This window comes from Physella acuta, unplaced genomic scaffold (assembly GCF_028476545.2).
Source record: "Physella acuta isolate Inbredline_101_S28 unplaced genomic scaffold, ASM2847654v3 ptg000967l, whole genome shotgun sequence".
NCBI classification, from domain to species: Eukaryota; Metazoa; Mollusca; class Gastropoda; family Physidae; genus Physella; species Physella acuta.
The window spans coordinates 12,413-36,551 of record NW_026732484.1 but is presented as its reverse complement, the minus strand read 5'-3'; the positions used below and the strand labels follow the sequence as shown (position 1 = coordinate 36,551).

At 48.4% G+C, this 24,139-nt stretch overlaps 1 pseudogene; it reads right to left on the bottom strand.

The window, feature by feature from the left end:
* Positions 1-423: 423 nt before the first annotated feature.
* LOC131953974 (uncharacterized) overlaps positions 424-24,139 on the bottom strand; it is a 34,156-nt pseudogene continuing 10,440 nt past the window's right edge.

Below are 24,139 nucleotides of genomic sequence, written 5' to 3'. Positions count from 1 at the left end.
TGGTCATTAACTGTGAGACTAGGGGTCATCCATACATGACGTCACGCTTTTTTAAACGATTTTTACCCCCCCTCCCCTCCATCACACGTCATCACAAAAAGCCAGACCCCCTCCCCTAAAATGACGTCACACCTCAGCCTACAACCCCCCTCAAAATTGCTGTTGAATTTTTCTTAAAACATTGATATTTTTCCAAAATCTTGTCAGAACTCTGTCAATATAGAGTATTTTGATCAATTCCTTTTACAATTTATTTCTAACATTGCATTTTTTATAATGCTAAAGTGTGACGTAACACCATTTGAACTCCTCCCCCCTCCCCCTCATCACACACCATCACAAAATTACGGACCCCCCTACCCCCTCCGAGTGAGACGTCATTTATGGACGTCCCCTACAAGATCTACAGCTGGGGGGGGGGGGGTACTAGATCTATATTACAACTGGGGTCTACTAGATCTATGTTACAACTGGGGTCTACTAGATATCTATATTACAACTGGGGTCTACTAGATCTATATTACAACTGGGGTCTACTAGATCTATATTACAACTGGGGTCTACTAGATCTATATTACAACTGGGGTCTACTAGATCTATATTACAACTGGGGTCTACTAGATCTATATTACAACTGGGGTCTACTAGGTCTATATTACAACTGGGGGTCTACTAGATCTATATTACAACTGGGGGTCTACTAGATCTATATTACAACTGGGGTCTACTAGATCTATATTACAACTGGGGTCTACTAGATCTATATTACAACTGGGGTCTACTAGATCTATATTACAGATGGGGTCTACTAGAGTTATATTACAGCAGAGGATATACTAGACCTTAATGAGGGCTGCTAAATGGGAGGGGGGAATCTGATAGGTGTAAATACATCAAAGAGAAATAAGGCACACAGATAACAATGGCGTGTGCTAGGCTTAACGCATGTATAGGTAGACCACCGCTGTGTGGCGCTGACCTACGACACCGTGAAGCGGCTTCCGGCTCCGTGGTACTACAGTCACAATCCTCAGAACTATCGTGACCCTTCTCAACGTTTGAGATCCATTCTTTCACCTGAGACTCCAATATATGTAACGGAACTGCACCATTTTTCAACACCACCATGTGAAAGTTACGCACATCAAACAACGCACCTGAAAGTAAACAAGATTTGGCTGCCATTATGTTGCACAGAATCATTATTTTGCTTATAAACACGTTGTTTCCGTAGTATGCTTTTTAAAATAAACCGGGAGTGATCTCCCCTAAGCTTTCTCGAATATTCTTATATAAAACAACAGCGGATGTCGACTCGGGATATAGACATGATTTTTAATCCATTTTAAATACTTAAACTTTTTAAAATAAAATAAAATATCGTAGAAAAAAAATTGCATACCAAATGAACGCCAAAAAAATTGTGCATAATAGAGCGGAATATTATTAGTACTTTATAAAGTACTAATTTGAGAAATCGGAAATAGCGTAAATTACTACTTCCGGTCATTGGAAATTACTCAAAATTTCACAGAAGGCAGAGAATTAGATCTTTTACTTACATGTAAAATTTCATTTATCTATCTGAAATAGTACTCAACTTATAGGAAGTTCCACTTCCGGTTATCGGAAATTTCTCAAAAGTTGATACGGATCTACGATTTTGATATAATACTTATATATGAAATTTCATCAACCTAGCTGTAACGGTACTTAAGTTATCATGTTTACAGACACACACAGGCACACACACACACATACACACACACAGACATACGGACAAGATTGCAAAACTATGTTTTTTCGACTCAGGGAGGTGTAAAACGTCGAGATTTGCAAAAATCTTGATTTATTTATTTTTTGCACGATTACTATCCTTTTTCTATTTTTCGTACATACGATAAAGTAAAAAGGGGGTTCATTCCGTTTCTCCTACATTCTAGTCTAGACATGATCTGTAATGAAAGTTAAATTAACAAAGTTCTTAAGAAACGATAAAATGTTGAGTACCAAAAAGTCATTACCCAGTTGTTTTTCTGCAAGTTCTCTCAGCGCTCGTATCTTGAGTTCGCCGATTTTATACGCAACTGCCTGTCCCGGCCAGGTGATGTAGCGATCCACCTCAACCTCCACACCTGAAATAGTGAGTTTCTATTTGACAAGCCTGTTTCACCTGAGTGCAGTTCACTTTTCTTCGTATCTTATATTTCAACATACTAGTGCAAAGAATTTTAAAGTGCTTGAAGCTAATTCATAGAACTAGATTTGATGATGAATGTAATTCTACATGCCTGCGAGCGACTCGGCCGTGTTGTTTATAAAATAATCGATTGCCTCTTGTCTGGTCCAGCTGAAAGATATAATGAAGTACAGCATCAGGGGTGGAGTAGGGCAGTAGAGAAGTCATGGTGGAGTAGGGCAGTAGAGAAGTCATGGTGGAGTAGGGCAGTAGAGAAGTCATGGTGGAGTAGGGCAGTAGAGAAGTCATGGTGGAGTAGGGCAGTAGAGAAGTCATGGTGGAGTGGGGCAGTAGAGAAGTCATGGTGGAGTGGGGTAGTAGAGAAGTCATGGTGGAGTGGGGCATTAGATGAGTCATGGTGGAGTGGGGCAGTAGAGAAGTCAGGGTGGAGTGGGGCAGTAGAGAAGTCATGGTGGAGTGGGGCAGTAGAGAAGTCATGGTGGAGTGGGGCAGTAGAGAAGTCATGGTGGAGTAGGGCAGTAGAGAAGTCATGGTGAAGTGGGGCAGTAGAGAAGTCATGGTGGAGTGGGGCATTAGATGAGTCATGGTTGAGTGGGGCAGTAGAGAAGTCATGGTGGAGTGGGGCAGTAGAGAAGTCATGGTGGAGTGGGGTAGTAGAGAAGTCATGGTGGAGTGGGGCAGTAGAGAAGTCATGGTGGAGTGGGGCAGTAGAGAAGTCATGGTGGAGTGGGGCAGTAGAGAAGTCATGGTGGAGTGGGGCATTAGATGAGTCATGGTGGAGTGGGGCAGTAGAGAAGTCATGGTGGAGTGGGGCAGTAGAGAAGTCATGGTGGAGTGGGGCAGTAGAGAAGTCATGGTGGTGTGGGGCATTAGATGAGTCATGGTGGAGTGGGGCAGTAGAGAAGTCATGGTGGAGTGGGGCAGTAGAGAAGTCATGGTGGAGTGGGGCGATAGAGAAGTCATGGTGGAGTGGGGCGATAGAGAAGTCATGGTGGAGTGGGGCAGTAGAGGTCATGGTGGAGTGGGGCAGTAGAGAAGTCATGGTGGAGTGGGGCAGTAGAGAAGTCATGGTGGAGTGGGGCATTAGATGAGTCATGGTGAAGTGGGGCAGTAGAGAAGTCATGGTGGAGTGGGGCGATAGAGAAGTCAGGGTGGAGTGGGGCATAGAGAAGTCATGGTGGAGTGGGGCAGTAGAGAAGTCATGGTGGAGTGGGGCAGTAGAGAAGTCATGGTAGAGTAAGGCAGTAGAGAAGTCATGGTGGAGTAGGGCAGTAGAGAAGTCATGGTGGAGTGGGGTAGTAGAGAAGTCATGGTGGAGTGGGGCAGTAGAGAAGTCATGGTGGAGTGGGGCAGTAGAGAAGTCATGGTGGAGTGGGGCAGTAGAGAAGTCATGGTGGAGTGGGGCAGTAGAGAAGTCATGGTGGAGTGGGGCATTAGATGAGTCATGGTGGAGTGGGGCAGTAGAGAAGTCATGGTGGAGTGGGGCAGTAGAGAAGTCATGGTGGAGTGGGGCATTAGATGAGTCATGGTGGAGTGGGGCAGTAGAGAAGTCATGGTGGAGTAGGGCAGTAGAGAAGTCATGGTGGAGTGGGGCAGTAGAGAAGTCATGGTGGAGTGGGGCATTAGATGAGTCATGGTGGAGTGGGGCAGTAGAGAAGTCATGGTGGAGTGGGGCAGTAGAGAAGTCATGGTGGAGTGGGGCAGTAGAGAAGTCATGGTGGAGTGGGGCAGTAGAGAAGTCATGGTGGAGTGGGGCAGTAGAGAAGTCATGGTGGAGTGGGGCAGTAGAGAAGTCATGGTGGAGTGGGGCATTAGATGAGTCATGGTGGAGTGGGGCAGTAGAGAAGTCATGGTGGAGTGGGGCGATAGAGAAGTCAGGGTGGAGTGGGGCAGTAGAGAAGTCATGGTGGAGTGGGGCAGTAGAGAAGTCATGGTGGAGTGGGGCAGTAGAGAAGTCATGGTGGAGTGGGGCAGTAGAGAAGTCATGGTGGAGTGGGGCATTAGATGAGTCATGGTGGAGTGGGGCAGTAGAGAAGTCATGGTGGAGTGGGGCGATAGAGAAGTCAGGGTGGAGTGGGGCAGTAGAGAAGTCATGGTGGAGTGGGGCAGTAGAGAAGTCATGGTGGAGTGGGGCAGTAGAGAAGTCATGGTGGAGTAAGGCAGTAGAGAAGTCATGGTGGAGTAGGGCAGTAGAGAAGTCATGGTGGAGTAGGGCAGTAGAGAAGTCATGGTGGAGTGGGGCAGTAGAGAAGTAATGGTGAAGTGGGGCAGTAGAGAAGTCATGGTGGAGTGGGGCAGTAGAGAAGTCATGGTGGAGTGGGGCGATAGAGAAGTCAGGGTGGAGTGGGGCAGTAGAGAAGTCATGGTGGAGTGGGGCAGTAGAGAAGTCATGGTGGAGTGGGGCAGTAGAGAAGTCATGGTGGTGTGGGGCATTAGATGAGTCATGGTGGAGGGGGGCAGTAGAGAAGTCATGGTGGAGTAGGGCAGTAGAGAAGTCATGGTGGAGTGGGGCGATAGAGAAGTCATGGTGGAGTGGGGCAGTAGAGAAGTCATGGTGGAGTGGGGCAGTAGAGAAGTCATGGTGGAGTGGGGCAGTAGAGAAGTCATGGTGGAGTGGGGCAGTAGAGAAGTCATGGTGGAGTGGGGCATTAGATGAGTCATGGTGGAGTGGGGCAGTAGAGAAGTCATGGTGGAGTGGGGCGATAGAGAAGTCAGGGTGGAGTGGGGCAGTAGAGAAGTCATGGTGGAGTGGGGCAGTAGAGAAGTCATGGTAGAGTGGGGTAGTAGAGAAGTCATGGTGGAGTGGGGCAGTAGAGAAGTCATGGTGGAGTGGGGCATTAGATGAGTCATGGTGGAGTGGGGCAGTAGAGAAGTCATGGTGGAGTGGGGCGATAGAGAAGTCAGGGTGGAGTGGGGCAGTAGAGAAGTCATGGTGGAGTGGGGCAGTAGAGAAGTCATGGTGGAGTGGGGCAGTAGAGAAGTCATGGTGGAGTAAGGCAGTAGAGAAGTTATGGTGGAGTAGGGCAGTAGAGAAGTCATGGTGGAGTGGGGTAGTAGAGAAGTCATGGTGGAGTGGGGCAGTAGAGAAGTCATGGTGGAGTGGGGCATTAGATGAGTCATGGTGGAGTGGGGCAGTAGAGAAGTCATGGTGGAGTGGGGCGATAGAGAATTCAGGGTGGAGTGGGGCAGTAGAGAAGTCATGGTGGAGTGGGGCAGTAGAGAAGTCATGGTGGAGTGGGGCAGTAGAGAAGTCATGGTGGAGTAAGGCAGTAGAGAAGTCATGGTGGAGTAGGGCAGTAGAGAAGTCATGGTGGAGTAGGGCAGTAGAGAAGTCATGGTGGAGTGGGGCAGTAGAGAAGTAATGGTGAAGTGGGGCAGTAGAGAAGTCATGGTGGAGTGGGGCAGTAGAGAAGTCATGGTGGAGTGGGGCGATAGAGAAGTCATGGTGGAGTGGGGCAGTAGAGAAGTCATGGTGGAGTGGGGCATTAGATGAGTCATGGTGGATTGGGGCAGTAGAGAAGTCAGGGTGGAGTGGGGCAGTAGAGAAGTCATGGTGGAGTGGGGCAGTAGAGAAGTCATGGTGGAGTGGGGCAGTAGAGAAGTCATGGTGGTGTGGGGCATTAGATGAGTCATGGTGGAGGGGGGCAGTAGAGAAGTCATGGTGGAGTAGGGCAGTAGAGAAGTCATGGTGGAGTGGGGCGATAGAGAAGTCATGGTGGAGTGGGGCAGTAGAGAAGTCATGGTGGAGTGGGGCAGTAGAGAAGTCATGGTGGAGTGGGGCAGTAGAGAAGTCATGGTGGAGTGGGGCAGTAGAGAAGTCATGGTGGAGTGGGGCATTAGATGAGTCATGGTGGAGTGGGGCAGTAGAGAAGTCATGGTGGAGAGGGGCGATAGAGAAGTCAGGGTGGAGTGGGGCAGTAGAGAAGTCAGGGTGGAGTGGGGCAGTAGAGAAGTCATGGTGGATTGGGGCAGTAGAGAAGTCATGGTGGAGTAAGGCAGTAGAGAAGTCATGGTGGAGTAGGGCAGTAGAGAAGTCATGGTTGAGTGGGGCAGTAGAGAAGTCATGGTGGAGTGGGGCATTAGATGAGTCATGGTGGAGTGGGGCAGTAGAGAAGTCAGGGTGGAGTGGGGCAGTAGAGAAGTCATGGTGGAGTGGGGCATTAGATGAGTCATGGTTGAGTGGGGCAGTAGAGAAGTCATGGTGGAGTGGGGCGATAGAGAAGTCAGGGTGGAGTGGGGCAGTAGAGAAGTCATGGTGGAGTGGGGCATTAGATGAGTCATGGTGGAGTGGGGCAGTAGAGAAGTCATGGTGGAGTGGGGCAGTAGAGAAGTCATGGTGGTGTGGGGCATTAGATGAGTCATGGTGGAGTGGGGCAGTAGAGAAGTCATGGTGGAGTGGGGCAGTAGAGAAGTCAGGGTGGAGTGGGGCAGTAGAGAAGTCATGGTGGAGTGGGGCAGCAGAGAAGTCATGGTGGAGTGGGGCATTAGATGAGTCATGGTGGAGTGGGGCAGTAGAGAAGTAATGGTGGAGTGGGGCAGTAGAGAAGTCATGGTGGAGTGGGGTAGTAGAGAAGTCATGGTGGAGTGGGGCAGTAGAGAAGTCATGGTGGAGTGGGGCAGTAGAGAAGTCATGGTGGAGTGGGGCAGTAGAGAAGTCATGGTGGAGTGGGGCATTAGATGAGTCATGGTGGAGTGGGGCAGTAGAGAAGTCATGGTGGAGTGGGGCAGTAGAGAAGTCATGGTGGAGTGGGGCAGTAGAGAAGTCATGGTGGTGTGGGGCATTAGATGAGTCATGGTGGAGTGGGGCAGTAGAGAAGTCATGGTGGAGTAGGGCAGTAGAGAAGTCATGGTGGAGTGGGGCGATAGAGAAGTCATGGTGGAGTGGGGCGATAGAGAAGTCATGGTGGAGTGGGGCAGTAGAGAAGTCATGGTGGAGTGGGGCAGTAGAGAAGTCATGGTGGAGTGGGGCAGTAGAGAAGTCATGGTGGAGTGGGGCATTAGATGAGTCATGGTGAAGTGGGGCAGTAGAGAAGTCATGGTGGAGTGGGGCGATAGAGAAGTCAGGGTGGAGTGGGGCATAGAGAAGTCATGGTGGAGTGGGGCAGTAGAGAAGTCATGATGGAGTGGGGCAGTAGAGAAGTCATGGTAGAGTAAGGCAGTAGAGAAGTCATGGTGGAGTAGGGCAGTAGAGAAGTCATGGTGGAGTGGGGTAGTAGAGAAGTCATGGTGGAGTGGGGCAGTAGAGAAGTCATGGTGGAGTGGGGCAGTAGAGAAGTCATGGTGGAGTGGGGCAGTAGAGAAGTCATGGTGGAGTGGGGCATTAGATGAGTCATGGTGGAGTGGGGCAGTAGAGAAGTCATGGTGGAGTGGGGCAGTAGAGAAGTCATGGTGGAGTGGGGCATTAGATGAGTCATGGTGGAGTGGGGCAGTAGAGAAGTCATGGTGGAGTAGGGCAGTAGAGAAGTCATGGTGGATTGGGGCGATAGAGAAGTCATGGTGGAGTGGGGCAGTAGAGAAGTCATGGTGGAGTGGGGCAGTAGAGAAGTCATGGTGGAGTGGGGCAGTAGAGAAGTCATGGTGGAGTGGGGCAGTAGAGAAGTCATGGTGGAGTGGGGCATTAGATGAGTCATGGTGGAGTGGGGCAGTAGAGAAGTCATGGTGGAGTGGGGCGATAGAGAAGTCAGGGTGGAGTGGGGCATTAGAGAAGTCATGGTGGAGTGGGGCAGTAGAGAAGTCATGGTGGAGTGGGGCAGTAGAGAAGTCATGGTGGAGTAAGGCAGTAGAGAAGTCATGGTGGAGTAGGGCAGTAGAGAAGTCATGGTGGAGTAGGGCAGTAGAGAAGTCATGGTGGAGTGGGGCAGTAGAGAAGTCATGGTGAAGTGGGGCAGTAGAGAAGTCATGGTGGAGTGGGGCAGTAGAGAAGTCATGGTGGAGTGGGGCGATAGAGAAGTCATGGTGGAGTGGGGCAGTAGAGAAGTCATGGTGGAGTGGGGCATTAGATGAGTCATGGTGGATTGGGGCAGTAGAGAAGTCAGGGTGGAGTGGGGCAGTAGAGAAGTCATGGTGGAGTGGGGCAGTAGAGAAGTCATGGTGGAGTGGGGCAGTAGAGAAGTCATGGTGGTGTGGGGCATTAGATGAGTCATGGTGGAGGGGGGCAGTAGAGAAGTCATGGTGGAGTAGGGCAGTAGAGAACTCATGGTGGAGTGGGGCGATAGAGAAGTCATGGTGGAGTGGGGCAGTAGAGAAGTCATGGTGGAGTGGGGCAGTAGAGAAGTCATGGTGGAGTGGGGCAGTAGAGAAGTCATGGTGGAGTGGGGCAGTAGAGAAGTCATGGTGGAGTTGGGCAGTAGAGAAGTCATGGTGGAGTGGGGCAGTAGAGAAGTCATGGTGGAGTGGGGCAGTAGAGAAGTCATGGTGGAGTGGGGCATTAGATGAGTCATGGTGGAGTGGGGCAGTAGAGAAGTCATGGTGGAGTGGGGCGATAGAGAAGTCAGGGTGGAGTGGGGCAGTAGAGAAGTCAGGGTGGAGTGGGGCAGTAGAGAAGTCATGGTGGATTGGGGCAGTAGAGAAGTCATGGTGGAGTAGGGCAGTAGAGAAGTCATGGTTGAGTGGGGCAGTAGAGAAGTCATGGTGGAGTGGGGCATTAGATGAGTCATGGTGGAGTGGGGCAGTAGAGAAGTCAGGGTGGAGTGGGGCAGTAGAGAAGTCATGGTGGAGTGGGGCATTAGATGAGTCATGGTGGAGTGGGGCAGTAGAGAAGTCATGGTGGAGTGGGGCGATAGAGAAGTCAGGGTGGAGTGGGGCAGTAGAGAAGTCATGGTGGAGTTGGGCATTAGATGAGTCATGGTGGAGTGGGGCAGTAGAGAAGTCATGGTGGAGTGGGGCAGTAGAGAAGTCAGTGTGGAGTGGGGCAGTAGAGAAGTCATGGTGGAGTGGGGCAGTAGAGAAGTCATGGTGGAGTGGGGCAGTAGAGAGGTCATGGTGGAGTGGGGTAGTAGAGAAGTCATGGTGGTGTGGGGCAGTAGAGAAGTCATGGTGGAGTGGGGCAGTAGAGAAGTCATGGTGGAGTGGGGCAGTAGAGAAGTCATGGTGGAGTGGGGCAGTAGAGAAGTCATGGTGGAGTGGGGCATTAGATGAGTCATGGTGGATTGGGGCAGTAGAGAAGTCAGGGTGGAGTGGGGCAGTAGAGAAGTCATGGTGGAGTGGGGCAGTAGAGAAGTCATGGTGGAGTGGGGCAGTAGAGAAGTCATGGTGGTGTGGGGCATTAGATGAGTCATGGTGGAGGGGGGCAGTAGAGAAGTCATGGTGGAGTAGGGCAGTAGAGAAGTCATGGTGGAGTGGGGCGATAGAGAAGTCATGGTGGAGTGGGGCAGTAGAGAAGTCATGGTGGAGTGGGGCAGTAGAGAAGTCATGGTGGAGTGGGGCAGTAGAGAAGTCATGGTGGAGTGGGGCAGTAGAGAAGTCATGGTGGAGTGGGGCATTAGATGAGTCATGGTGGAGTGGGGCAGTAGAGAAGTCATGGTGGAGAGGGGCGATAGAGAAGTCAGGGTGGAGTGGGGCAGTAGAGAAATCAGGGTGGAGTGGGGCAGTAGAGAAGTCATGGTGGATTGGGGCAGTAGAGAAGTCATGGTGGAGTAAGGCAGTAGAGAAGTCATGGTGGAGTAGGGCAGTAGAGAAGTCATGGTTGAGTGGGGCAGTAGAGAAGTCATGGTGGAGTGGGGCATTAGATGAGTCATGGTGGAGTGGGGCAGTAGAGAAGTCAGGGTGGAGTGGGGCAGTAGAGAAGTCATGGTGGAGTGGGGCATTAGATGAGTCATGGTTGAGTGGGGCAGTAGAGAAGTCATGGTGGAGTGGGGCGATAGAGAAGTCAGGGTGGAGTGGGGCAGTAGAGAAGTCATGGTGGAGTGGGGCATTAGATGAGTCATGGTGGAGTGGGGCAGTAGAGAAGTCATGGTGGAGTGGGGCAGTAGAGAAGTCATGGTGGTGTGGGGCATTAGATGAGTCATGGTGGAGTGGGGCAGTAGAGAAGTCATGGTGGAGTGGGGCAGTAGAGAAGTCAGGGTGGAGTGGGGCAGTAGAGAAGTCATGGTGGAGTGGGGCAGCAGAGAAGTCATGGTGGAGTGGGGCATTAGATGAGTCATGGTGGAGTGGGGCAGTAGAGAAGTCATGGTGGAGTGGGGCAGTAGAGAAGTCATGGTGGAGTGGGGTAGTAGAGAAGTCATGGTGGAGTGGGGCAGTAGAGAAGTCATGGTGGAGTGGGACAGTAGAGAAGTCATGGTGGAGTGGGGCAGTAGAGAAGTCATGGTGGAGTGGGGCATTAGATGAGTCATGGTGGAGTGGGGCAGTAGAGAAGTCATGGTGGAGTGGGGCAGTAGAGAAGTCATGGTGGAGTGGGGCAGTAGAGAAGTCATGGTGGTGTGGGGCATTAGATGAGTCATGGTGGAGTGGGGCAGTAGAGAAGTCATGGTGGAGTAGGGCAGTAGAAAAGTCATGGTGGAGTGGGGCGATAGAGAAGTCATGGTGGAGTGGGGCGATAGAGAAGTCATGGTGGAGTGGGGCAGTAGAGAAGTCATGGTGGAGTGGGGCAGTAGAGAAGTCATGGTGGAGTGGGGCAGTAGAGAAGTCATGGTGGAGTGGGGCATTAGATGAGTCATGGTGAAGTGGGGCAGTAGAGAAGTCATGGTGGAGTGGGGCGATAGAGAAGTCAGGGTGGAGTGGGGCATAGAGAAGTCATGGTGGAGTGGGGCAGTAGAGAAGTCATGGTGGAGTGGGGCAGTAGAGAAGTCATGGTAGAGTAAGGCAGTAGAGAAGTCATGGTGGAGTAGGGCAGTAGAGAAGTCATGGTGGAGTGGGGTAGTAGAGAAGTCATGGTGGAGTGGGGCAGTAGAGAAGTCATGGTGGAGTGGGGCAGTAGAGAAGTCATGGTGGAGTGGGGCAGTAGAGAAGTCATGGTGGAGTGGGGCATTAGATGAGTCATGGTGGAGTGGGGCAGTAGAGAAGTCATGGTGGAGTGGGGCATTAGATGAGTCATGGTGGAGTGGGGCATTAGATGAGTCATGGTGGAGTGGGGCAGTAGAGAAGTCATGGTGGAGTAGGGCAGTAGAGAAGTCATGGTGGATTGGGGCGATAGAGAAGTCATGGTGGAGTGGGGCAGTAGAGAAGTCATGGTGGAGTGGGGCAGTAGAGAAGTCATGGTGGAGTGGGGCAGTAGAGAAGTCATGGTGGAGTGGGGCAGTAGAGAAGTCATGGTGGAGTGGGGCATTAGATGAGTCATGGTGGAGTGGGGCAGTAGAGAAGTCATGGTGGAGTGGGGCGATAGAGAAGTCAGGGTGGAGTGGGGCAGTAGAGAAGTCATGGTGGAGTGGGGCAGTAGAGAAGTCATGGTGGAGTGGGGCAGTAGAGAAGTCATGGTGGAGTAAGGCAGTAGAGAAGTCATGGTGGAGTAGGGCAGTAGAGAAGTCATGGTGGAGTAGGGCAGTAGAGAAGTCATGGTGGAGTGGGGCAGTAGAGAAGTCATGGTGAAGTGGGGCAGTAGAGAAGTCATGGTGGAGTGGGGCAGTAGAGAAGTCATGGTGGAGTGGGGCGATAGAGAAGTCATGGTGGAGTGGGGCAGTAGAGAAGTCATGGTGGAGTGGGGCATTAGATGAGTCATGGTGGATTGGGGCAGTAGAGAAGTCAGGGTGGAGTGGGGCAGTAGAGAAGTCATGGTGGAGTGGGGCAGTAGAGAAGTCATGGTGGAGTGGGGCAGTAGAGAAGTCATGGTGGTGTGGGGCATTAGATGAGTCATGGTGGAGGGGGGCAGTAGAGAAGTCATGGTGGAGTAGGGCAGTAGAGATTTCATGGTGGAGTGGGGCGATAGAGAAGTCATGGTGGAGTGGGGCAGTAGAGAAGTCATGGTGGAGTGGGGCAGTACAGAAGTCATGGTGGAGTGGGGCAGTAGAGAAGTCATGGTGGAGTGGGGCAGTAGAGAAGTCATGGTGGAGTTGGGCAGTAGAGAAGTCATGGTGGAGTGGGGCAGTAGAGAAGTCATGGTGGAGTGGGGCAGTAGAGAAGTCATGGTGGAGTGGGGCATTAGATGAGTCATGGTGGAGTGGGGCAGTAGAGAAGTCATGGTGGAGTGGGGCGATAGAGAAGTCAGGGTGGAGTGGGGCAGTAGAGAAGTCAGGGTGGAGTGGGGCAGTAGAGAAGTCATGGTGGATTGGGGCAGTAGAGAAGTCATGGTGGAGTAGGGCAGTAGAGAAGTCATGGTTGAGTGGGGCAGTAGAGAAGTCATGGTGGAGTGGGGCATTAGATGAGTCATGGTGGAGTGGGGCAGTAGAGAAGTCAGGGTGGAGTGGGGCAGTAGAGAAGTCATGGTGGAGTGGGGCATTAGATGAGTCATGGTGGAGTGGGGCAGTAGAGAAGTCATGGTGGAGTGGGGCGATAGAGAAGTCAGGGTGGAGTGGGGCAGTAGAGAAGTCATGGTGGAGTGGGGCATTAGATGAGTCATGGTGGAGTGGGGCAGTAGAGAAGTCATGGTGGAGTGGGGCAGTAGAGAAGTCAGTGTGGAGTGGGGCAGTAGAGAAGTCATGGTGGAGTGGGGCAGTAGAGAAGTCATGGTGGAGTGGGGCAGTAGAGAGGTCATGGTGGAGTGGGGTAGTAGAGAAGTCATGGTGGTATGGGGCAGTAGAGAAGTCATGGTGGAGTGGGGCAGTAGAGAAGTCATGGTGGAGTGGGGCAGTAGAGAAGTCATGGTGGAGTGGGGCAGTAGAGAAGTCATGGTGGAGTGGGGCATTAGATGAGTCATGGTGGAGTGGGGCAGTAGAGAAGTCATGGTGAAGTGGGGCAGTAGAGAAGTCATGGTGGAGTGGGGCGATAGAGAAGTCAGGGTGGAGTGGGGCATAGAGAAGTCATGGTGGAGTGGGGCAGTAGAGAAGTCAGGGTGGAGTGGGGCAGTAGAGAAGTCATGGTGGAGTGGGGCAGTAGAGAAGTCATGGTGGAGTGGGGCAGTAGAGAAGTCATGGTGGAGTGGGGCATTAGATGAGTCATGGTGGAGTGGGGCAGTAGAGAAGTCATGGTGGAGTGGGGCAGTAGAGAAGTCATGGTGGAGTGGGGTAGTAGAGAAGTCATGGTGGAGTGGGGCAGTAGAGAAGTCATGGTGGAGTGGGGCAGTAGAGAAGTCATGGTGGAGTGGGGTAGTAGAGAAGTCATGGTGGAGTGGGGCATTAGATGGGTCATGGTGGAGTGGGGCAGTAGAGAAGTCAAGGTGGAGTGGGGCAGTAGAGAAGTCATGGTGGAGTGGGGCATTAGATGAGTCATGGTGGAGTGGGGCAGTAGAGAAGTCATGGTGGAGTAGGGCAGTAGAGAAGTCATGGTGGAGTGGGGCGGTAGAGAAGTCATGGTGGAGTGGGGCAGTAGAGAAGTCATGGTGGAGTGGGGCAGTAGAGAAGTCATGCTGGAGTGGGGCAGTAGAGAAGTCATGGTGGAGTGGGGCAGTAGAGAAGTCATGGTGGAGTGGGGCATTAGATGAGTCATGGTGGAGTGGGGCAGTAGAGAAGTCATGGTGGAGTGGGGCAGTAGAGAAGTCATGGTGGAGTGGGGCGATAGAGAAGTCAGGGTGGAGTGGGGCAGTAGAGAAGTCAGGGTGGAGTGGGGCAGTAGAGAAGTCATGGTGGATTGGGGCAGTAGAGAAGTCATGGTGGAGTAGGGCAGTAGAGAAGTCATGGTTGAGTGGGGCAGTAGAGAAGTCATGGTGGAGTGGGGCATTAGATGAGTCATGGTGGAGTGGGGCAGTAGAGAAGTCAGGGTGGAGTGGGGCAGTAGAGAAGTCATGGTGGAGTGGGGCATTAGATGAGTCATGGTGGAGTGGGGCAGTAGAGAAGTCATGGTGGAGTGGGGCGATAGAGAAGTCAGGGTGGAGTGGGGCAGTAGAGAAGTCATGGTGGAGTGGGGCATTAGATGAGTCATGGTGGAGTGGGGCAGTAGAGAAGTCATGGTGGAGTGGGGCAGTAGAGAAGTCAGTGTGGAGTGGGGCAGTAGAGAAGTCATGGTGGAGTGGGGCAGTAGAGAAGTCATGGTGGAGTGGGGCAGTAGAGAGGTCATGGTGGAGTGGGGTAGTAGAGAAGTCATGGTGGTGTGGGGCAGTAGAGAAGTCATGGTGGAGTGGGGCAGTAGAGAAGTCATGGTGGAGTGGGGCAGTAGAGAAGTCATGGTGGAGTGGGGCGATAGAGAAGTCAGGGTGGAGTGGGGCAGTAGAGAAGTCAGGGTGGAGTGGGGCAGTAGAGAAGTCATGGTGGATTGGGGCAGTAGAGAAGTCATGGTGGAGTAGGGCAGTAGAGAAGTCATGGTTGAGTGGGGCAGTAGAGAAGTCATGGTGGAGTGGGGCATTAGATGAGTCATGGTGGAGTGGGGCAGTAGAGAAGTCAGGGTGGAGTGGGGCAGTAGAGAAGTCATGGTGGAGTGGGGCGATAGAGAAGTCATGGTGGAGTGGGATAGTAGAGAAGTCATGGTGGAGTGGGGCAGTAGAGAAGTCATGGTGGAGTGGGGCAGTAGAGAAGTCTTGGTGGAGTGGGGCAATAGAGAAGTCATGGTGGAGTGGGGCATTAGATGGGTCATGGTGGAGTGGGGCAGTAGAGAAGTCAAGGTGGAGTGGGGCAGTAGAGAAGTCATGGTGGAGTGGGGCATTAGATGAGTCATGGTGGAGTGGGGCAGTAGAGAAGTCATGGTGGAGTAGGGCAGTAGAGAAGTCATGGTGGAGTGGGGCGGTAGAGAAGTCATGGTGGAGTGGGGCAGTAGAGAAGTCATGGTGGAGTGGGGCAGTAGAGAAGTCATGCTGGAGTGGGGCAGTAGAGAAGTCATGGTGGAGTGGGGCAGTAGAGAAGTCATGGTGGAGTGGGGCATTAGATGAGTCATGGTGGAGTGGGGCAGTAGAGAAGTCATGGTGGAGTGGGGCAGTAGAGAAGTCATGGTGGAGTGGGGTAGTAGAGAAGTCATGGTGGAGTGGGGCATTAGATGGGTCATGGTGGAGTGGGGCAGTAGAGAAGTCAAGGTGGAGTGGGGCAGTAGAGAAGTCATGGTGGAGTGGGGCATTAGATGAGTCATGGTGGAGTGGGGCAGTAGAGAAGTCATGGTGGAGTGGGGCAGTAGAGAAGTCATGGTGGAGTGGGGCAGTAGAGAAGTCATGGTGGAGTGGGGCAGTAGAGAAGTCATGGTGGTGTGGGGCATTAGATGAGTCATGGTGGAGGGGGGCAGTAGAGAAGTCATGGTGGAGTAGGGCAGTAGAGATTTCATGGTGGAGTGGGGCGATAGAGAAGTCATGGTGGAGTGGGGCAGTAGAGAAGTCATGGTGGAGTGGGGCAGTACAGAAGTCATGGTGGAGTGGGGCAGTAGAGAAGTCATGGTGGAGTGGGGCAGTAGAGAAGTCATGGTGGAGTTGGGCAGTAGAGAAGTCATGGTGGAGTGGGGCAGTAGAGAAGTCATGGTGGAGTGGGGCAGTAGAGAAGTCATGGTGGAGTGGGGCATTAGATGAGTCATGGTGGAGTGGGGCAGTAGAGAAGTCATGGTGGAGTGGGGCGATAGAGAAGTCAGGGTGGAGTGGGGCAGTAGAGAAGTCAGGGTGGAGTGGGGCAGTAGAGAAGTCATGGTGGATTGGGGCAGTAGAGAAGTCATGGTGGAGTAGGGCAGTAGAGAAGTCATGGTTGAGTGGGGCAGTAGAGAAGTCATGGTGGAGTGGGGCATTAGATGAGTCATGGTGGAGTGGGGCAGTAGAGAAGTCAGGGTGGAGTGGGGCAGTAGAGAAGTCATGGTGGAGTGGGGCATTAGATGAGTCATGGTGGAGTGGGGCAGTAGAGAAGTCATGGTGGAGTGGGGCGATAGAGAAGTCAGGGTGGAGTGGGGCAGTAGAGAAGTCATGGTGGAGTGGGGCATTAGATGAGTCATGGTGGAGTGGGGCAGTAGAGAAGTCATGGTGGAGTGGGGCAGTAGAGAAGTCAGTGTGGAGTGGGGCAGTAGAGAAGTCATGGTGGAGTGGGGCAGTAGAGAAGTCATGGTGGAGTGGGGCAGTAGAGAGGTCATGGTGGAGTGGGGTAGTAGAGAAGTCATGGTGGTGTGGGGCAGTAGAGAAGTCATGGTGGAGTGGGGCAGTAGAGAAGTCATGGTGGAGTGGGGCAGTAGAGAAGTCATGGTGGAGTGGGGCAGTAGAGAAGTCATGGTGGAGTGGGGCATTAGATGAGTCATGGTGGAGTGGGGCAGTAGAGAAGTCATGGTGAAGTGGGGCAGTAGAGAAGTCATGGTGGAGTGGGGCGATAGAGAAGTCAGGGTGGAGTGGGGCATAGAGAAGTCATGGTGGAGTGGGGCATTAGATGAGTCATGGTGGAGTGGGGCAGTAGAGAAGTCATGGTGGAGTGGGGCAGTAGAGAAGTCATGGTGGAGTGGGGTAGTAGAGAAGTCATGGTGGAGTGGGGCAGTAGAGAAGTCATGGTGGAGTGGGGCAGTAGAGAAGTCATGGTGGAGTGGGGTAGTAGAGAAGTCATGGTGGAGTGGGGCATTAGATGGGTCATGGTGGAGTGGGGCAGTAGAGAAGTCAAGGTGGAGTGGGGCAGTAGAGAAGTCATGGTGGAGTGGGGCATTAGATGAGTCATGGTGGAGTGGGGCAGTAGAGAAGTCATGGTGGAGTAGGGCAGTAGAGAAGTCATGGTGGAGTGGGGCGGTAGAGAAGTCATGGTGGAGTGGGGCAGTAGAGAAGTCATGGTGGAGTGGGGCAGTAGAGAAGTCATGCTGGAGTGGGGCAGTAGAGAAGTCATGGTGGAGTGGGGCAGTAGAGAAGTCATGGTGGAGTGGGGCATTAGATGAGTCATGGTGGAGTGGGGCAGTAGAGAAGTCATGGTGGAGTGGGGCGATAGAGAAGTCAGGGTGGAGTGGGGCAGTAGAGAAGTCATGGTGGAGTGGGGCATTAGATGAGTCATGGTGGAGTGGGGCAGTAGAGAAGTCATGGTGGAGTGGGGCAGTAGAGAAGTCATGGTGGTGTGGGGCATTAGATGAGTCATGGTGGAGTGGGGCAGTAGAGAAGTCATGGTGGAGTGGGGCAGTAGAGAAGTCATGGTGGAGTGGGGCAGTAGAGAAGTCATGGTGGAGTGGGGCAGTAGAGAAGTCAGGGTGGAGTGGGGCAGTAGAGAAGTCATGGTGGAGTGGGGCAGTAGAGAAGTCATGGTGGAGTGGGGCAGTAGAGAAGTCATGGTGGAGTGGGGTAGTAGAGAAGTCATGGTGGAGTGGGGCAGTAGAGAAGTCATGGTGGAGTGGGGCAGTAGAGAAGTCATGGTGGAGTGGGGCAGTAGAGAAGTCATGGTGGAGTGGGGCATTAGATGGGTCATGGTGGAGTGGGGCAGTAGAAAAGTCATGGTGGAGTGGGGCAGTAGAGAAGTCATGGTGGAGTACGGAGAATAAAGCCTTCAAGAAATCATGGGGAGTTTATTGATAGGTTTGCGTTCTACAACAAAATGTAAGAACTAAGTTCAATTTTCATCTTTCAGCGCCCGGGATTTTATTTTTAGTCATACTATCATATAGCTTTAGTGGGATTACACTGAATTAGATTTATTTTTACATTTTTTTTTAAATTTGTGGTTTGTGAATATAATAAAAGCTTTTTTCCTTCAAACATTTTTAATGTGAGAATGACTTTAAGATAAAGGCCTACACATTTGAAACCACTGGCAAACTGCGACTAGCAACCGCTAATTTTTCATCAAGTCTTTGATTGTGCTCGATTCAAATCTAAACTCTCACATCAAGTCAACGTTACACTACTGAAATGCGTGCTTGCTTGCTGATCTATAATAATCACCTACATCAAGGGTGGGCAATTGTTTGGGCTCGAATGCCACTTTGTGTTAACGGATTTGAGCGGAGGGCCGCACCGTTTAAAATGATTGTATTCTTTAGTTAACATAACATTTCAGAAAAAAATTATAAATGGTATCATAAAAATCAGTAAATAAAACTTAAACAGAAGCGGTGATTTTATTAAATTTATTTATTGTGCTAATGTTACATTATCTAGATTTCTAGCAGCTAGCACATTTAATTATAGACTCAGTTTAGTGAGGCAAGGGCACCCTATCACACGTTTTTTACAGTTTTAAAAAATCAGGAGTGACGTTGCTTGTTGAGATTCTCATCACTGCCTGCAAGTTTTTGTCTGTCAAAGAGCATCTGTATTTACAATACGAGACGAACTTTCGGTCGAGGACATAAAGCAAATCTCAACGCAGGGTTGTCTGGCGCAAGTGGCCCACCCCTGACCTTCACTATTCATTACAAAATTATGCTAAAAAAATAAATGAACGAAATGAACTATAGGACATTAGCGTCTAGAAATATTTTGACATTCTACCAAAAATAACTCACTTGAAGTAGTGAAGTCCAGTATCAACTACCAGGCGGGCTGCACGAAATATTTCTGATTCATAATACCCCATTCTGCCAAGTAAAGTTGTTTATGTCAGAAACAAAATCATGCATGATGGGTAATTAAGTGGTCCGTATATCTGTATATATATATATATATATATATATATATATATATATATATATATATATATATATATATAAAAGCCTATATATATATTTATATATATATATATATAAAAGCCTATATATATATATATATATATATATATATATATATATATATATATATATATATATATATATATATATATATATATATGCGGATGTATGTACTAATAAGTAACGAACTTACAGCTCATAATCTTTTTCGTAGAGCTTATTTTCTACTCCAAGTGATTCAGCGTACAGCGCCCAGCCCTATTGGAAAATGGTGTAAGATTTTCTTATTTGTGTCGCCTTTTAACAAACTGAAACATTTTCAGGTCTTCAACAATCTATGCAATAACAAATCCGTCATAAAAAATTGGACAGGTTCTGTGGTTGGCTCACCTCCATGAAAGCTGTGTATGATGGAAATGCGTATGGAACACGAAACTTTTCGCTGTGTTCTTTGTTTTTTATAAACTCTGGTTGATCAGCTGTCACGCCGTAGCTCACCTTGAAAAGTCAAAACTTTTTAGAATGTTAATTTATTTTAATTTTATTTTTGTGAATCGCGAACTACATGCATAATAACTCTAAATACCTTACCTGTAAATGATGGCCCGGATTAGCTTCATGCATTGCCAATGATACCATTGTATGCTTAGGACTGAAATATAATAGCAAGTTAGTGATACCATTGTATGCTTTGGACTGAAATATAATAGCAAGTTAGTGATACCTTTGTATGCTTAGGACTGAAATATATAAGAAAGTTAGTGATACCATTGTATGCTTAGGACTGAAATATATTAGCAAGTTAGTGATACCTTTGTATGCTTAGGACTGAAATATTATAGCAAGTTAGTGATACCATTGTATGCTTAGGACTGAAATATAATAGCAAGTTAGTGATACCTTTGTATGCTTAGGACTGAAATATAATAGCAAGTTAGTGATACCTTTGTATGATTAGGACTGAAATATAATAGCAAGTTAGGGATACATTTGTATGCTTAGGACTGAAATATTATAGCAAGTTAGTGATACCATTGTATGCTTAGGACTGAAATAAAATAGCAAGTCAGTGATACCTTTGTATGCTTAGGACTGAAATAAAATAGTTACAATTTTAGATGGTGCATGAATGGTTAGAAAAACTGGGTCGTTTAATTGAAGTCGAGCGATTTAGCGAAGGTTCCCTATGACTACAAAAAAAAGCTCGACACTACTTTATTATAGGCCTACTTACACTTTCACTACTTTATTATAGGCCTACTTACACTTTCACTACTTTATTATAGGCCTACTTACACTTTCACTACTTTATTATAGGCCTACTTACACTTTCACTACTTTATTATAGGCCTACTTACACTTTCACTACTTTATTATAGGCCTACTTACACTTTCACTACTTTATTATAGGCCTACTTACACTTTCACTACTTTATTATAGGCCTACTTACACTTTCACTACTTTATTATAGGCCTACTTACACTTTCCTAAAGGTATTGGCATAAAAAATGCCAGGACGAATTCCATCGGATGTTCCAGAAATGTACTGGCCTCTAGACCCGTCTGATGGCATTGGCTCCACTCTAGTCAAGAGATCAATTCATTTACTGGCAGATATATGTTAAATTCATCTACATCATATAACCAATGTCGTCTTTTTTATGAACGGGTTAATTCATGACAATATGGGGGGGGAGGTCTAAATAGTGGCTGGTTATTGTAAGGCCTTGTTCCAGCTCATGACAATATGGGGGGGGGGGGTCTAAATAGTGGCTGGTTATTGTAAGGCCTTGTTCCAGCTCATGACAATATGGGGGGGGGGGGGTCTAAATAGCGGCTGGTTATTGTAAGGCCTTGTTCCAGCTCATGACAATATGGGGGGGGGAGGTCTAAATAGTGGCTGGTTATTGTAAGGCCTTGTTCCAGCTCATGACAATATGGGGGGGAGGTCTAAATAGTGGCTGGTTATTGTAAGGCCTTGTTCCAGCTCATGACAATATGGGGGGGGGGGGGTCTAAATAGTGGCTGGTTATTGTAAGGCCTTGTTCCAGCTCATGACAATATGGGGGGGGGGGGGAGGTCTAAATAGTGGCTGATTATTGTAAGGCCTTGTTCCAGCTCATGACAATATTGGGGGGGGGGGGTCTAAATAGTGGCTGGTTATTGTAAGGCCTTGTTCCAGCTCATGACAATATGGGGGGGGGGGAGGTCTAAATAGTGGCTGGTTATTGTAAGGCCTTGTTCCAGCTCATGACAATATGGGGGGGGGGGGAGGTCTAAATAGTGGCTGGTTATTGTAAGGCCTTGTTCCAGCCTACCTAGAAATAATGTTTCACATTTATTGATAACTAGACATGTTGCCCAGCTTCGCTTATGCTTTCAAAAACATTGAGAATTTGAATGCTTAATTAATTCGCCCGAGGGTCGGTCTACGACCTCAGGAGTTATGAAGAGGTTCCTACGTGGACACATTTTTTTCGATTTATAGCTCATATAAGGCGCCGGTTAGTCGAGGTCTGTTTTGACCCCCTCTTCGTAGACCTTTAGGCCAACCGGCACCGGCCCCCCGTATTCTGTCGCCCCAAGGCAAGATCCTGCCAAATTTGAAGCGCCCGCGGCGCCGGGAAGTGCCCTATCGGGCACCCGACAACTTTGCTTCATATATTAGAGATTAGCAAATTGCATAGATAAACAAAGATTTCAATAAAGTAATTAAGGCCTGAAATACTTTAGTATAGAAATGTATTATTTGAAAGATTCTAGATCTAGGTAGGGTCTACATCTGTGTAAGTCTAGTTTTTCCGTAGATCTAGATTATCTAGATCTAGATCTAGAACAGAGTTTCTTCCAGGCATCTCTTCGGGGGGGGGGGGGGGGGGCTTAGCTCCCCCGAAAATTTTTTACCGCCCCCCCCCCCCCCCCGAACGAACGAAATGAAATTTATAAAATTTATATAGAAAATATATACTTTTAACAGTGTCCGCCCCCCCCCCCCCCCGCCCCGAAGAAAGTTTACCGCCCCCCCCCCCCCCCCCCCCGAAGATTTCAAGTGCCCCCCCGGAGAAAAATGTCTGGAAGAAACACTGATCTAGAATCTCTAGATCTAGATGATCTAGAATATCTAGATGATCTAGAATATCTAGATCTAGAATATCTAGATCTAGAATATCTAGATCTAGAATCCTAATAGAATTTTTTTTTTAAGTTTAGCCCGAGCAAAATTGTATTGTATAAAATCACCCGAGTCTAAATCTAGAATCTAGATCTAGATCTTAGCGACTTAGCTTCTACGTCTAGTTTTTGCGTAGATTTAGATCTAGTCTAGATCTAGAATCTCTAGATCTAGAATCCAAATAGATAAAATAAATTTTATAAGTTTAGGCTGGAAAAATTGTATTGTATACATTACATAGCGTACATGGCGTCAAATGACACTTACTTTATAATTAGTATGGCGTCAAATGACACTTACTTTATAATAAGTATGGTGTCAAATGACACTTACTTTATAGGCAGTGCTGGATGGTCTTTGATGAGTTTGCCAAGCATTGGCTCGATTCTTGATAGATGATATGTTTATACTCAGCTAATATATCTGTCTAGAAAATAGTGATAGAATAAAAACAATATTGTCTGACATTTGTCTGAACCATCTCCCGTCTTGTTTAATATGATGATTGAAAGTATGGAGTTAAAGCATAACTACCCAACAGATCCCATCTCTAGTCTTGTTTAATATGATGATTGAAAGTATGGAGTTGACCCTCAACATAACTACCCAACAGATCCCATCTCTAGTCTTGTTTAATATGATGATTGAAAGTATGGAGTTAAAGCATAACTACCCAACAGATCCCATCTCTAGTCTTGTTTAATATGATGATTGAAAGTATGGAGTTGACCCTCAACATAACTACCCAACAGGTCCCATCTCTAGTCTTGTTTAATATGATGATTGAAAGTATGGAGTTAAAGCATAACTACCCAACAGATCCATCTTTAGTCCTTGTTTAATATGATGATTGAAAGTATGGAGTTGACCCTCAACATAACTACCCAATAGATCTTGCCGTGTTTTTAGAAAAGAAAGTGTAACGCTAATGTTTGAAACAATTAAATGTGGGGGCGACCGTACTCTGTAAATACGCCCCTGCTTTATGGTTACTTAATGAAGTTAAGAGAGTATAGAGTTTAAGTAGCAAACCTCGTTGTATAAAAACATATCGTCTTTTTTATTGAGTAGAGTAAAATATTCTCGAATTGAGTATCCATCGTATCCTTGTTTCTGCATTATCTACAAAAATATTGAAGACGAAATGAAAATTTTAGAAACATGCTAGTGAAGATCATCTTATATTTTGTCTATAGAATTTTAATATGGAGTTTTACATTGGCCATTTAAATACACAAAGTTCGCTATGAATTATAAGTACGTTCAAAGAATACCAGATTATTGAGGAATAAGCACGACATTTTAAATTTAGGAAAGGTTTAGTTTGGAGAGTAGGCCTATTTATGTGGATGCCAGAAAGGTTTAGTTTGGAGAGTATTTATGTGGATGCCAGAAAGGTTTAGTTTGGAGAGTATTTATGTGGATGCCAGAAAGGTTTAGTTTGGAGAGTATTTATGTGGATGCCAGAAATACCGTTTTTCATCCTGCACGTGACGCGGTCCACTTCCTTGAGCCCGAGCTGATGAATTTCTGCAGGGCTCATGTTTAGTGATAGATACCACTTTAGGCAGGCAACATAAAAGTCTCTGCCTTTCTCTAGTGTTCCAATTCCCCAAATGGACGAGTGTGTTTCATGTACACCTAAAATTAAACAATAACATAAACTAACTGGTTATATTCAATTACATATTTAAAATGCTTAGTCTTAAATATCCGAAATCGCGATTCCATTATTGTATTCAGTGGCGTAGCGAGGTCAGGTGTCACCCGGTGCGGCACTTAATGGTGTCACCCCCAGAGGCGTAGCGACCCTTCCCGGCGCCAGGGATAAACTTTCAATTTTCGAATCCCCCCCCCCCCCCCTAAATGGTGTCACCCGGTGCGGTCCGCGCCGTCCGCACCCCCTCGCTACGCCACTGATTGTATTTATTGCTCAGAGATTCGACAAAGCCGTGGAAGAGTGTTTTCCAAACTTATTTTGTTTATTTGAATCTTCAACTCAAATTTCGCTAAGATGTAGGCCTATAATTGACATAGTTGCTTACAACTTGTCTCATGTTGTTAATGAAAATGGTAGCGGTTGCGGTCTCTCTCTCACTATAATATATGTGTTATTGTGTGTGTGTTAGTGTGTGTGAGAGAGAGAGGGAGGGGGGAGGGAGAAAGCGGGTGAATGATTACGTGTTTTTTTTTTTAATTTTGATGTGTAGTTTTTTGTGTG